This window comes from Montipora foliosa, chromosome 8, assembly GCF_036669935.1.
Source record: "Montipora foliosa isolate CH-2021 chromosome 8, ASM3666993v2, whole genome shotgun sequence".
NCBI lineage: Eukaryota > Metazoa > Cnidaria > Anthozoa > Scleractinia > Acroporidae > Montipora > Montipora foliosa.
This window is the reverse complement of record NC_090876.1, coordinates 35,381,898-35,393,749: the sequence shown is the minus strand read 5'-3', so window position 1 is coordinate 35,393,749 and position 11,852 is coordinate 35,381,898. Positions and strand designations below refer to the sequence as shown.

Here is an 11,852-nt window from a genome sequence, read left to right as displayed (position 1 = left end):
GATTCATTTCATATACCATTTCATCATAATCAACAGTGTTTCTAAGTATAACCTTTTAACCTATCAAAGGAGGCTGAAAGTTAGTGAGGCTTCCAACCACAAAAAATTTAGTTGAAATTTAAAAAACCATCTCTGGCTAAAATGATTGTAAACTATGAGCTTTCAACTGCCCGAACTGCAGTCTTCAACGGGTAAAATGAGTGATAAGAAAGCAATGAGAAAATTTGAATAAAAAGCGTGAATTGCGAACTAATAAAAATCCAAATGTTTATGAATGTTTGTTAAAAAGAATGTTGTATTGCCCAGGTAACGGGCAAGAATTGTTATCTGCGTTAGGTGTCACTCTGGTATGCCATGATTCTAATGTTTTTCTGGTTCTAAAAGTGCCTTTGTCAATAATTGACGCGTTTTCAAAATCAATGGCATGGTTGTTGGACCAGCCGTGATTAGCAATTCTAGAACCTTTGGCAGCAGTTTTGGTGTTTCTCGAATGTTCTTTTTTTTGGGTATTAAAAGTGCTGCCAGTCTCCCCAATACATGTATAACACCAAGAACAATTTGACTCCATTTCTACGGGAGACCAGAATGTCAAGAAAGGAGATCTTTCCGTTGCATTCGGTCTCGATGGTAAACGAGATGTTTGTGTCAATTGAATTTAATGTGTCATGGAAGGCTGAGACGTTGTCTTTTCCAATGATGCAAAAACTATCATCAACGTACCTTTTCCAAATTTTGGGAGGAAAGGATGAATTACTGATTGCCGACTCTTTGATCTCCTCCATGCAAAGATTGGCCACAACGGGGCTGACAGGACTGTCCATCGCACAGCCATGGACTTGTTTGTAAATTCTTTCATTGAACATAAAATAGTTGTTGGACAAGGTGAATTGAAGAAGTTTACTGATGTCATCAATGTCCAAATTTGTCCTTAAGGAAAGAGTGGCATCTTGTTCAAGTTTCTTTTTTATGTACTCACACGCTTTATCTACAGGGATTGCCATGAACAGTGACACAACATCAAAAGAGACCAAAACTTTATTATAATCAATCTTGATATCAGATAATTCTTTTGAAAACTGCAAGGAGTTGGCAACAGAGTATCTGTTACGATTTAGAAGCGGAGAAAGGATATCCGTTAGAAACTTGGACGTGTTGTAGAGTGTTGAGCCAATACAGGTGACGATGGGCCTCAGCAGGTTTCCTTCTTTATGGTGCTTAAAGTGCCCCTAACCCTTCAACTTGTTATGGTTTTGGTAGATTTTCATTTCTTTCAAGAACTCATTTTCGCAAAAAATTTTCAAAAATACTGAATCCTGATTTTCTTATGAGCGCTTGAAGTTACTGAAATTTGTAATTTTTTTGCGCGCTATAAGCCCCGCTGGACAAATTGTCTCGTGGGCTCATTAGGAACGAGCCAATGAGAAGCATCTGATATTTGACACATTCCTAGTTGTGACGTAAGAAAAGGACATTCCAGCAACTCAAGCTTGCACGATGTCCTTTTCTTACATCACGCTCGATAAATAGACACATTTGGCCAAGTGAGGGACTAATGTGAACAATAGGTGAAAAAGTAGTCGCGACTGCCTTCTCTTTTAGCGCTTGTAAAAAAGTCAGGATTCAATATATTTTTAAAAAATTTCCGAAAATGACTTTTTGAAAGATATGAAAATCTACCCAAAAAAAAAACAACTTGAAGGGTTAGGGGCACTTTAACAGAGATCATTTTTAAATTTCAACTATGTTTCACCCTGGCTGTGGCCCTTCAATATTTTTACACAAAAAATATCTTGCTCGAAAACGTGCCAATTCTTGATTTGCTCGATTCCCCTTTCCACGTGAATTCTGAGAGTGGCAATCTTCTTATTGTGTTGTGTCTCCTGTATTGAAAACTGGCTGCTCCCTTTTAAAAATGATGGAATGTTCAAAGTAACTCCTTACATGTATTTGGCCAGGTCATCTTGTATATCGAACCCTTTATTGGCCATTACATCATCTCCAGGGGAAAGTAATAATTATTTGTACAGTCCACTGGCCTTTGTGAGCTCTTTGTCGGAAATGCTATCAGTATACAACTCGCTCATGAATTACACCATCCCCAAAGGAGCAACTCCCACCAGTCCTTTCAAGGCCGTTGTTCCTTTGTATGATGAGTAACAGGCAGAATTGAGTTCAAGGGCTGAAGGGGACTGCATATGAAACTCCAAAGCATCAATGATAACAACTGTTTTGGGGTAGAGCTCTTTAAAAGTTTTGGGCATTTTCTCCTGCCACAAGCTTCTGCTTGTGAAAGACACAAGACCTTCAAACTCTTAGCGTAGAAAATGTATCCAGGCACGGAAAATAGTAGACCGTGGACTCTGAAATTCCAAATCTGTGTCATCACTAGGGTGAACTCTTTGAATATGGAAAGAGATCTTAGTCTTCCAATGATACTCTCCTCCCTGCCTTTCTTTTTACACTGACCATAAATAATTCCAGAAGCTGAATCCTCTGTCATGTTATAGCACGACATGAAGGTATCCCAATTTGGGAATCCTGTATAAAATGCAATATTGCTCTCTTCCTTGTACTTAGTTATATCAAATACAGGGTGTTTTAATTACTAATTCTCTTGTCAATTTTAACAGTCTCAAGCTCAACCTCCAACTGCTTGAGTTTCGAGATACGGCGCGGTAGATCATGGTGGCCGGACGTGTTTCATTGACATCCACTTTTGCACAGTAGACGCTTCTCCGACATGTAGTCTTTTCAAATTATGGTATAAATATTCTAGAGTAAGAAATGCGCCTTTGCAAACGATAATGCCCGCAAAGAAAAATAAGAGAGGCGATCGTGGCTCGGTAGAAGAAGCCGAGACAAGTACTGCGAAGAAGACGGCCAATATGGCCGCTGACAATGGTGCAGGAATTGAAGAATCTATACACAAGATAAACGAACAAGAACAGCCAAGCCTCCTCGAAATCAAGCAGTTATTGGTGGATATTCAGATCCAAATAGCGGCGGTACTCACCGAAAATCTAAAACTTAGGAAGGAAATTGAAGAATTAAAAGACTCCGCAAATTTTAATGAGAAGGAACTCAATGATCTGAAGGACTCCTTGCTAAAGACGAAGAACGAAAACAAGACCTTAAAAGATTTTCTGGAGGAAACGAGGAGAGAGCTGAAAGCGGTGAAAGATGACTTTAGAGAGCAGAAGGAAGAAACTGAACAATTGTGGTCTGCTTTCGACGATTTGGAACAATACACGCGAAAGAACTCGCTAGAAATACACGGAATACCACAAAATGCATATTCGGATACGGATACGGCAGTCATTAAAGTGGCCGAAGCTTTGAACATAACTGTAGAGCCCGAGGACATCGAGATTTCTCACAAGCTGAGGAGGGGCACGGCTATTATAGTTAAATTTTGCAGTCACAAGGTAAAGTCCAAAATTTACAAGGAACGCGTTAAATTAAAGCATGTTAAAATCTCGGATCTTTTTCCAAGTTACGCTTCCTCTGGACAACAGCACCGAATTTTTGTTAATGAGAACCTTACAGCTTACAGGAGAAGGATGGTCGGAAAAGCCAACAAACGAAGGCAGGAAGGAACGCTTACTAGTGTTTGGACGTTGGACGGTAAGATGTACATTAAAACCTCGCCTGAAGGCGCCCCCGTAAGAATTTTTTCTGAAGAAGATCTAGATAACTTATAACTGTTTTGGAATGTTTCACGGCTGGTGGAGAGCGTCTCTACAATTTGCAAAGCAACTGAGAGATACGAACTTTTCCCGCAACAAATTATCTTTTAACCCTTTTATCAGTTTATCAGTTTTAGTATATGTCTTTCTGTTGGTATACACAAGGTTCTTTGCTCCCTTTCAGTTTATCTGTGATGCACTTTATTCTTTATTATTACAGTCGTTTGTACGCTTTACTTTGCACTAAATGGGTATGCTACATTTCAGAGACACATATCAGAATAATTTACCGTCTCATTACCCTTGGGGTGAAAACTGTTAAATTCCTCTCTCGTCTTAATAATAACAAAAAGGAATGGAACTTAGAATCGGTTCAATAAACGCTAGGGGTTTAGGAGACAAGACTAAGCGACAGGAATTCTTTAACTGGCTTCGAAAGAAGCAGTTATCAATTTATTTCATCCAAGAAGCTCACTGTACGGAAAACAATATGCATGATTGGCGGGCCGAATGGGGGTACCAAGCTCTTTTCAGTTGTGGCACTAGTAAAAAGGCAGGTGTTATTATATTGTTTAACAATAACTTCTCTTTCCAAATTTCGCGAACATATTCTGATCCCGGGGGACGCTTTCTAGTTTGTGACATGACTACAAACGGGAAACAACTGACTTTGATAAACGTATACGCACCAAATGATGACAATCCCACTTTCTTTACTTCTGTTTTTCAACATTTAGATGATCTCAAGTGCGATGAGATTATAATAGGAGGGGATTACAATTTAGTGCTGGACGTTGAGAAGGATAAAAAAGGCGGACTAGCAAGAACACATGAAAGATCGTTGGAAGTTATAAATAGCTTTTCCGGTGAGTTTGACTTGATAGATGTCTGGAGAGTCCAAAACCCTGGATTACGACACTTCACATGGAGGCAAAGAAACCCAGAAATACATTGTAGACTTGACTTTTTTCTCGTAAGTCATTGTATCGCTAGTAACACCACCAAAGCAGACATTGTCCCAGGTTACAAAACAGATCATTCAATGATCACCTTGCAATTATCTCTGCACAATAACCAACGAGGACGAGGATTTTGGAAATTAAACACCTCTTTTCTAAAGGATGAAGAATATGTAAACCAAATTAAAGCAGCTATAACTCAAACTAAGCACGAATATGCACAAGATAACACTGTTACACCTGGGCTATTGTGGGAAATGATAAAAATGAAAATTAGAGAAGCATCAATGAAGTATGGAAAATCAAAAAAGGAAAATATTAAGCAAAAGAAGGATGACATTGAAAAATCAATAAAAACCCTCAAGGGACGAATTGCTAATACTCTTGCAAATAACTCCCAAGATTTGTGGATGGAATTGGACATGAAAAGACGCGAACATGAAACCCTAATTGAATACCAAACAAAAGGAGCTATTATAAGATCTAAGTCTCGATGGTATAACGAAGGTGAGAAAAATACTAAATACTTTCTTAACCTAGAGAAGCGACACTGCAAGCAAGGAACAATCACTCAATTGAAAATTAACGAAAACAAGCTGGTTCAATCAGACAGAGAAATCTTACATGAGTGTGAGACTTTTTATAAAAATCTGTACCGTTCCAAAACGCAAGTGAGCGACTTTCCGGAAGAGTTTTTTCCACCCACACGAGAATTATTAAATGACGAAAAGCGATCCTCTTGTGAAGGCCAGTTAACTGCTAAGGAATGCCTGGAGGCCCTAAAAGACATGGCAGCAGGGAAATCACCTGGTACAGATGGCCTACCATGTGAATTCTACATGGTTTTCTGGGAAGACATAGGAGAAACCCTCACCAGCGCTTTTAATTTCTCCTATGAAATATGTAACCTGACTATATCACAAAGGCGAGGAATTGTCAAACTCATACCCAAAAAGGATTCTGACCCTATCTTGATTAAAAATTGGCGTCCCTTAACTCTGTTAAATTGCGATTACAAGATTGCTTCAAAAGCCATCGCAAAGCGAATCAAAACAGTTCTACCAGAGCTAATATCAGATGATCAAACAGGCTTCATTAAAACCAGATGCATCAGTGACAACATACGTACACTAGATAGCGTCATCAAATATACAGGTAATAAAAAAATCCCTGGACTTCTCCTTTTTCTGGACTTTGAAAAGGCTTTCGATACTCTCGAATGGTCTTTTATCAACAAAACTCTTCAACATTTTGGTTTTGGTCCCTCGCTGTCAAGTTGGGTCAGGCTCTTTTATTGTAACATCGAAAGCTGCGTATTAAACAATGGATGGACAAGCAATTTTTTTAAGCTAAGCCGAGGCGTCAGACAAGGGTGCCCTCTATCGCCTTACCTTTTCATACTCTCTGTAGAAATACTCGCTGAAGCCATACGAAATAAAAGCGAAATTAGAGGTATTAAGATACAGGATACTGAATTTAAATTAAGCCAATATGCAGACGATACGACGCTCATTTTAGATGGATCTGAACAATCCTTTAAGTCTTCGCTTTCTTTGATAGAAGCTTTTGGTAAAATATCTGGCCTCAGACTGAATGACAAGAAAACAGAAGCTCTCTGGATAGGGTCTAAAACAAACAGCAATCAAACATTTTGCCCCGAAATGAATTTTAAATGGCAAAAGGGAAAGACTAAGGCACTTGGCGTTTGGTTCGCAACGGATCGCGATACGGCAATATCTTTAAATTACAACGAAAAGCTTATGAAAGTTAAATCTATCTTAGGATGCTGGAAATTTCGAAGACTTAGCTTAATAGGGAAAATTGTTGTTCTGAAGAGCCTAGTAGCATCGCAACTTGTATACGTACTCACATCGTTGCAAACTAAGCACCATGCAATTAAAGAGATTAATAGGATGTTTTTTAAATTCTTATGGAATGATAAAGGTGATAAAATTAAACGCAAGGTTATCATCAATGATTATTCTGAAGGTGGACTCAAAATGATCGATATTACAACTTTTAACAAATCCCTTAAAGCTACCTGGATTAAAAAATACCTGAACACAGAAAACTGCAGCAAATGGAAAGTTTTTTTTGATCTAGAACTCGCAACATATGGAGGCAACGCCGTCTGTAAAGGAAACCTAAACAAAAAAGACATTGGTAATCTAAACATAGAAGACCCTTTTGTTAAAGAAGTTATAGAAATATGGTCTGAGACCTTCTTTGAGAAAGGAATAGTGTCCAAAGATCACTTTCTAGCTCTACCTCTCTGGCAAAATTCATTAATAAGGATAAACAATGCTCCAGTACTATGCAAAGATTGGCTTTCCAAAGGTATAACACAAGTAAAACATTTGATGGATGATTCTAACAACTTTCTTTCCCTTGCCAGCTTTCAAAATAAATATCAACTAAAAGTCAGACCACTAACTTTTTTTGGCATAATCTCTGCTATTAAACCTTTACAGCAACAGATTCCGAGGTCTCAGCTGAAGTATGACAATTTCATGAACACGTTCCTAAAGCACCAAAAACCATCGAGAATAGTTTACAAGAAATTAATTTCTGACCAAGCGGAACGACCGCTATTATCTCAAGAGAGGTGGCAGAGAGAAATCGGGTCCACAGCCAAGGTAAAAATTGACTGGAGAAAAGCCTACCTATTGTCTGCTGCGTGTACAAAGAGTTCCAAATTAATTGACTTCAATTTCAGATTTTTACATAGACGGCTGGCGACCAATAATTTTCTGCAAAAAATAGGAATTAGAGAGGACGGAACATGCACCTTCTGCCATGATAAAAAAGAAGATCTGTTACATTTATTCTGGGGATGTGAAAAAAGTAGAATTTTTTGGAATGACCTCTCTATATGGCTGCAGGCGTGCCACGTGCTTTCAAAAGAGAACCACTTAGGAATGGAAACGGCCTTAGGCCTGAAGCCAGACGACTCCAATTTTAAACTCCAAATTAATTTTTTTTGCCTAATGGCTAAGCACTACATTTGGATTTGCCGTTCGAAAGAACGATCCCCAACCCAAAACAACTTCTTGCTTTCCCTGAAACAGACGCACCAATTGGAAAACAACACAATAAGAAATTCAAAGAAATGGAAGCCACTTCTGTCCCCGCTGCAACGAGTCTCCTAAACCCTTAACCTTAACCTTGAATTTTTAAATATTGATTCCTCTATTTTAAAACTATCATTATAAATGTAACCCTAAAGGAAAGAGATGGTTTTTAGAAGTGCTAGAAGTCGTATGTCATTTATTTATTTTATCTGTTATTATTATCTTTTCTTTTTTTTTTTTTTCTTTCTTTTTCTTCTCATGTTAGAAAACGTAATTTTAATGCAATTAGTGCTTAGTAGTGCTGTAATTCATGTCACGTTAGTATTGCAATAATCATTGTATTGTTTACTGTAGTTTGCAATGTTTTATGGTGTAAGTGTGCATATTTAAAAAATAAAATTATTATTGTAAAAAAAAAAAACTTAAAAAAAAAAAAAAAAAAAAACTGCTTGAGTTTCAACTTCAGTTTCTCCAAATTATTCCTAAATTCTTTGTTTTCTGCCTTGAGTTGTTCATGATCAGATTCTAGGTGCAACAGGAGGTCCACATTCTCTTCAACCGAACTACAAGCATTGATAGAATGATTGACAGAATACTCTGGATGGAATACAATGTTATCAGTATCATTTCTGAACGAGAGAATTTCTTTCAATTCAGGTCTTCGTTTGCTCTTTGCCCTCTTAACTATATCTTCCTGACTTACCTTCGATTCAGTTCTCCATTTGCTGTGTTCCTTGTTCCAAGGAAAGATACTCGGTTGCGGCTCATCTTCTCAACCCCTTCAAAATGCGCGGAACAAATTCGAGTGTTACCCAACTTTAACTTTAGATTCTTGTTTTGAATCAAAACTACACATTTCTTCTGCAATTTGCTGTCTTTCGGGTTGTGGTAAAAAGATAGATTAGGTGAATTTCTAAATTTATTGGTGCAAAGAGGCACCCAACAATTCTCAGGCTTCATGCTGAAGAATCCAATAGGGCGATAATTGTCTACCCGAAAGATCCCATTATACGCCGCGTGTGGCAATTCGTCCCCAGCCTCCTCATGTTTCTGCAATTTTCATGAATTTTTTTTTAATTATGCGTGTCAACAATTGTTTTTGTGTGGGATTTCCCCACACTTTGTCAGCACCGGCGATATGGCTGGCTTTATTTGAATACGAGAGCCAAGTAATTGTCACGTGGTCTCTATTAGGAAGAGAGAGGACCCTGGGAATGCGAATATGTGTTTGTGTGTGGTGGCCATTACTCTTGTCAGCTGTTATCATTTGGCGAATTTCGACTTGTTTTCTCGGTGCCAGCTATATTGCAAGGCGTCATGCCTTCAAACTTATATCGGACAGATCTACATTGTAACATAATGACAAAGTCCAGTATTATCCTGTAGAATTACAATTAGCTTTTTGAGCTTCCCTATTTTAACTACAATTTGTCGACACGTTGTGTGATGGCACCAGTTTCTGTAGATTCGAAACTAATGCCTTCAAACTTCCTGTCAAAAATTTTCACATTTACTGGTAATGTTAAAACAGAAAAGCTAATTAATTTGTAAAAGTATAATTTACGTACAGGTTTGAAAGCTGGAAGCACCAATACTCTTGGCTGACAATTGCACTTGCCTGCTGATTTATCCAGCTTTATTGTAAACAAATTCTCCTCTGCTACTAGTGACTGATTCCAATATTTCCGCTGATGGATAAAAGTAGACGGCATTTACCTCTTTGTCGAACGCAAATATTTCAGGAGTCTCTGAAGTAGTTTACTTCAGCGACTCTTAACTCTGTCAATCCCCACCCCCTCCTTCCCCTGTGACAACTTGGGGCCACGTCCAGCTTTGTCTGCTGACTCGGAAATACACAAAACACAGCAAATGGCATTTCCCATTGAATGGAACAGTGGAATTTTCGTTAGCATTTGCTAAATTTTCCAGTTTCCAGTCTCTCATTAGCCGAAAACAATTGCAAATGGTAAGCACCATCTCGTTGGGCTGGTTTGCTGATTTACATGTAGGAAAAACTGTTACCATTATTCACCGGTCATCCCAACCGGTTTATTCTTACAAATGGTAAGCAAGCACCCCTGATTTGCTCGAGACTAGAAGTCCAAACATGTTTTTTCCCCTAACCGTTTCTCGTCTGCAGCTTGGGGATTCTACGGAATCGTGACTCGACAATAATCACCATGACAAAATGTGTTACATTTACGTTACTGTTATGCTAATCAGATGAACAGAGCGTTCAAGAGCTTCTTTTAACCAAACTTTTCGATGTTTTAAGTCCGAATTATGAAATTTTTATTCATGAAATTTTAATTTGGCGATCTAGCACAATTTGCAAAGCGAAAAAGACAGTCACGGCTTTGTTCGTGGCTTTTTTAGCAAAACATGTGCTGAAATGGCCGCTCGAATGGGAATATTTATGGTCAACACTAACCTCAATTTATCGATGTTCTTTTTCTTGCTGCCGTTCCAAAATTGCTTGAAATGTTTTCCCTGTATTTTCCCTATCCTTTAGTAGAAGTTATGCCGTGAAAAATCATTACGAGCAGTCCGTCAAAATGAAAGAAAGTTCGTAATTACACCACACAGAGGCTCCTTCGCAAAAGGCACTCATTAGTTCACGAACTGTGAAAGCCGGTGTGTATGCTCTATTAAAGTTTCCAGGCTGAAACTTAGTCGGTAGGTGATAAAGGACGTTCGCGCGAAAATCTTCCCATATTGAAATTTGTTTCAGTTCTCGCCTGAAGTTATTTTATTTTTATTTTATTTTATTAACTTTGCCAGTCAAGCTGGCAGAGCGCCACAACAGCTTGCGCCAATTACTGTGGCCCCTTTTTTACCCTCCCAACCATGATATACAACAGAAGACAGACCACAACACCGGGAACTACGTGCCCTACTCTTAGCGACAAGTGTGTGGGTTCTTTTACGTTCCACAGGATTATTAACATTGAAGGGTTGTGAGACGGGACCTCCGGCTTATCGTCCTTATCCGAGAAGACTTGAAAGTCTAACCACTTGCAGATATAGTTACAAAGGCAGCACTTTCTCCTCAGTTATTTAAAGACCCTGAGCGTTGGTCCGGCCGGAGTTGAACTCGCGACCTCCCGTGGGACAGTCCGGTGCTCAACCAACTGAGCCACCGGTGTGCGATGGGTCAAAAATTACTTATTCCAAAAATGGAAAAAAATGGGGGGTCACCGACCTGGTTTCGGAGAAAAAGGCAATGGAAAAATGTCTAATTTCGATAACGAGATGTAGCCTCATCCGTTGTTAGAGTGAATGTTTCTGTGCATAGAAATATAGGAGTGGGTTTTTTAGATAATTGCATGCCGCTGGGGATGTCGTTAACAGTAGAGTTAATCCTCAACGAGCGTTTTCGCAAGCGCTACCTGTTGTAACCACTCTCGGAACTCAGACATAGGGAAAGAAAAAAATTAAAAAAAGATAACTTCTTACATTGTGATTATTTTCACGGCGTTGATAAAACGCGGGTCGCGGGTGAAGGGTGCGGGTGAAGAGTAAGGGTGGAGGGTGAGGGTCAAGGGTTTTTTTTTGTTTTTCAAATTCTATTGAAACTTAAACCTTTCTGACTACGCTAATTCACAACTGAAGTAATTACTTGCCATATATAAGAGTCCTACCGTAAAACGACTATGTGAAGACGTCTTCCATGTGGCCCCTTATACATACAGAAGGCTATATCAATAACACATACTTTTTCTTAAAATTGTAAAGTAACTGAAACCTTTTTGATAACTAAACTACTTCATGATTGAACTAATTATGGCGTATGTAGCATTTATACGTTCAGAGTTCTCTCGTAAAACGACAAAGTAAAGACGTCTTCTGTGTGGCCGCCTATACAAATTGATCGTACAGAGGACTACGATCAATAACACATAATTTTTCTTAAATTATAAAGAAACTGCAACCTTTTTTGATAGCTAAAGTACCTCATTATTGAACTAATTATAAGATATGTAACATTTATGTAACTTAAAGGGGCACTGTCTTGAGCTGCGCATGCTCGAGTTTGTTTGCTCTCGAGCCCACGGAAAATTCTAGCCGCCATCATGGATTCACGCGTGAGTCACGTATATTCGCCGGAGTTTCTCCTTTGTCCACCATGGTCCTCC

At 38.7% G+C, this 11,852-nt stretch overlaps 1 long non-coding RNA gene across 4 annotated transcripts in view; it reads right to left on the bottom strand.

The window, feature by feature from the left end:
* Window positions 1-10,315, bottom strand: part of LOC138012784 (uncharacterized) — a 70,432-nt gene extending 60,117 nt beyond the window's left edge. For all 4 annotated transcript variants that reach the window (XR_011125076.1, XR_011125078.1, XR_011125075.1 and 1 more), the window contains exons 1-2: window positions 10,148-10,315; window positions 9,285-9,404 (exon numbers count right to left, since the gene is read on the bottom strand). This is a non-coding gene — a long non-coding RNA (uncharacterized lncRNA). The remainder of the gene's footprint in view (window positions 1-9,284; window positions 9,405-10,147) is intronic.
* Window positions 10,316-11,852: the final 1,537 nt, after the last annotated feature.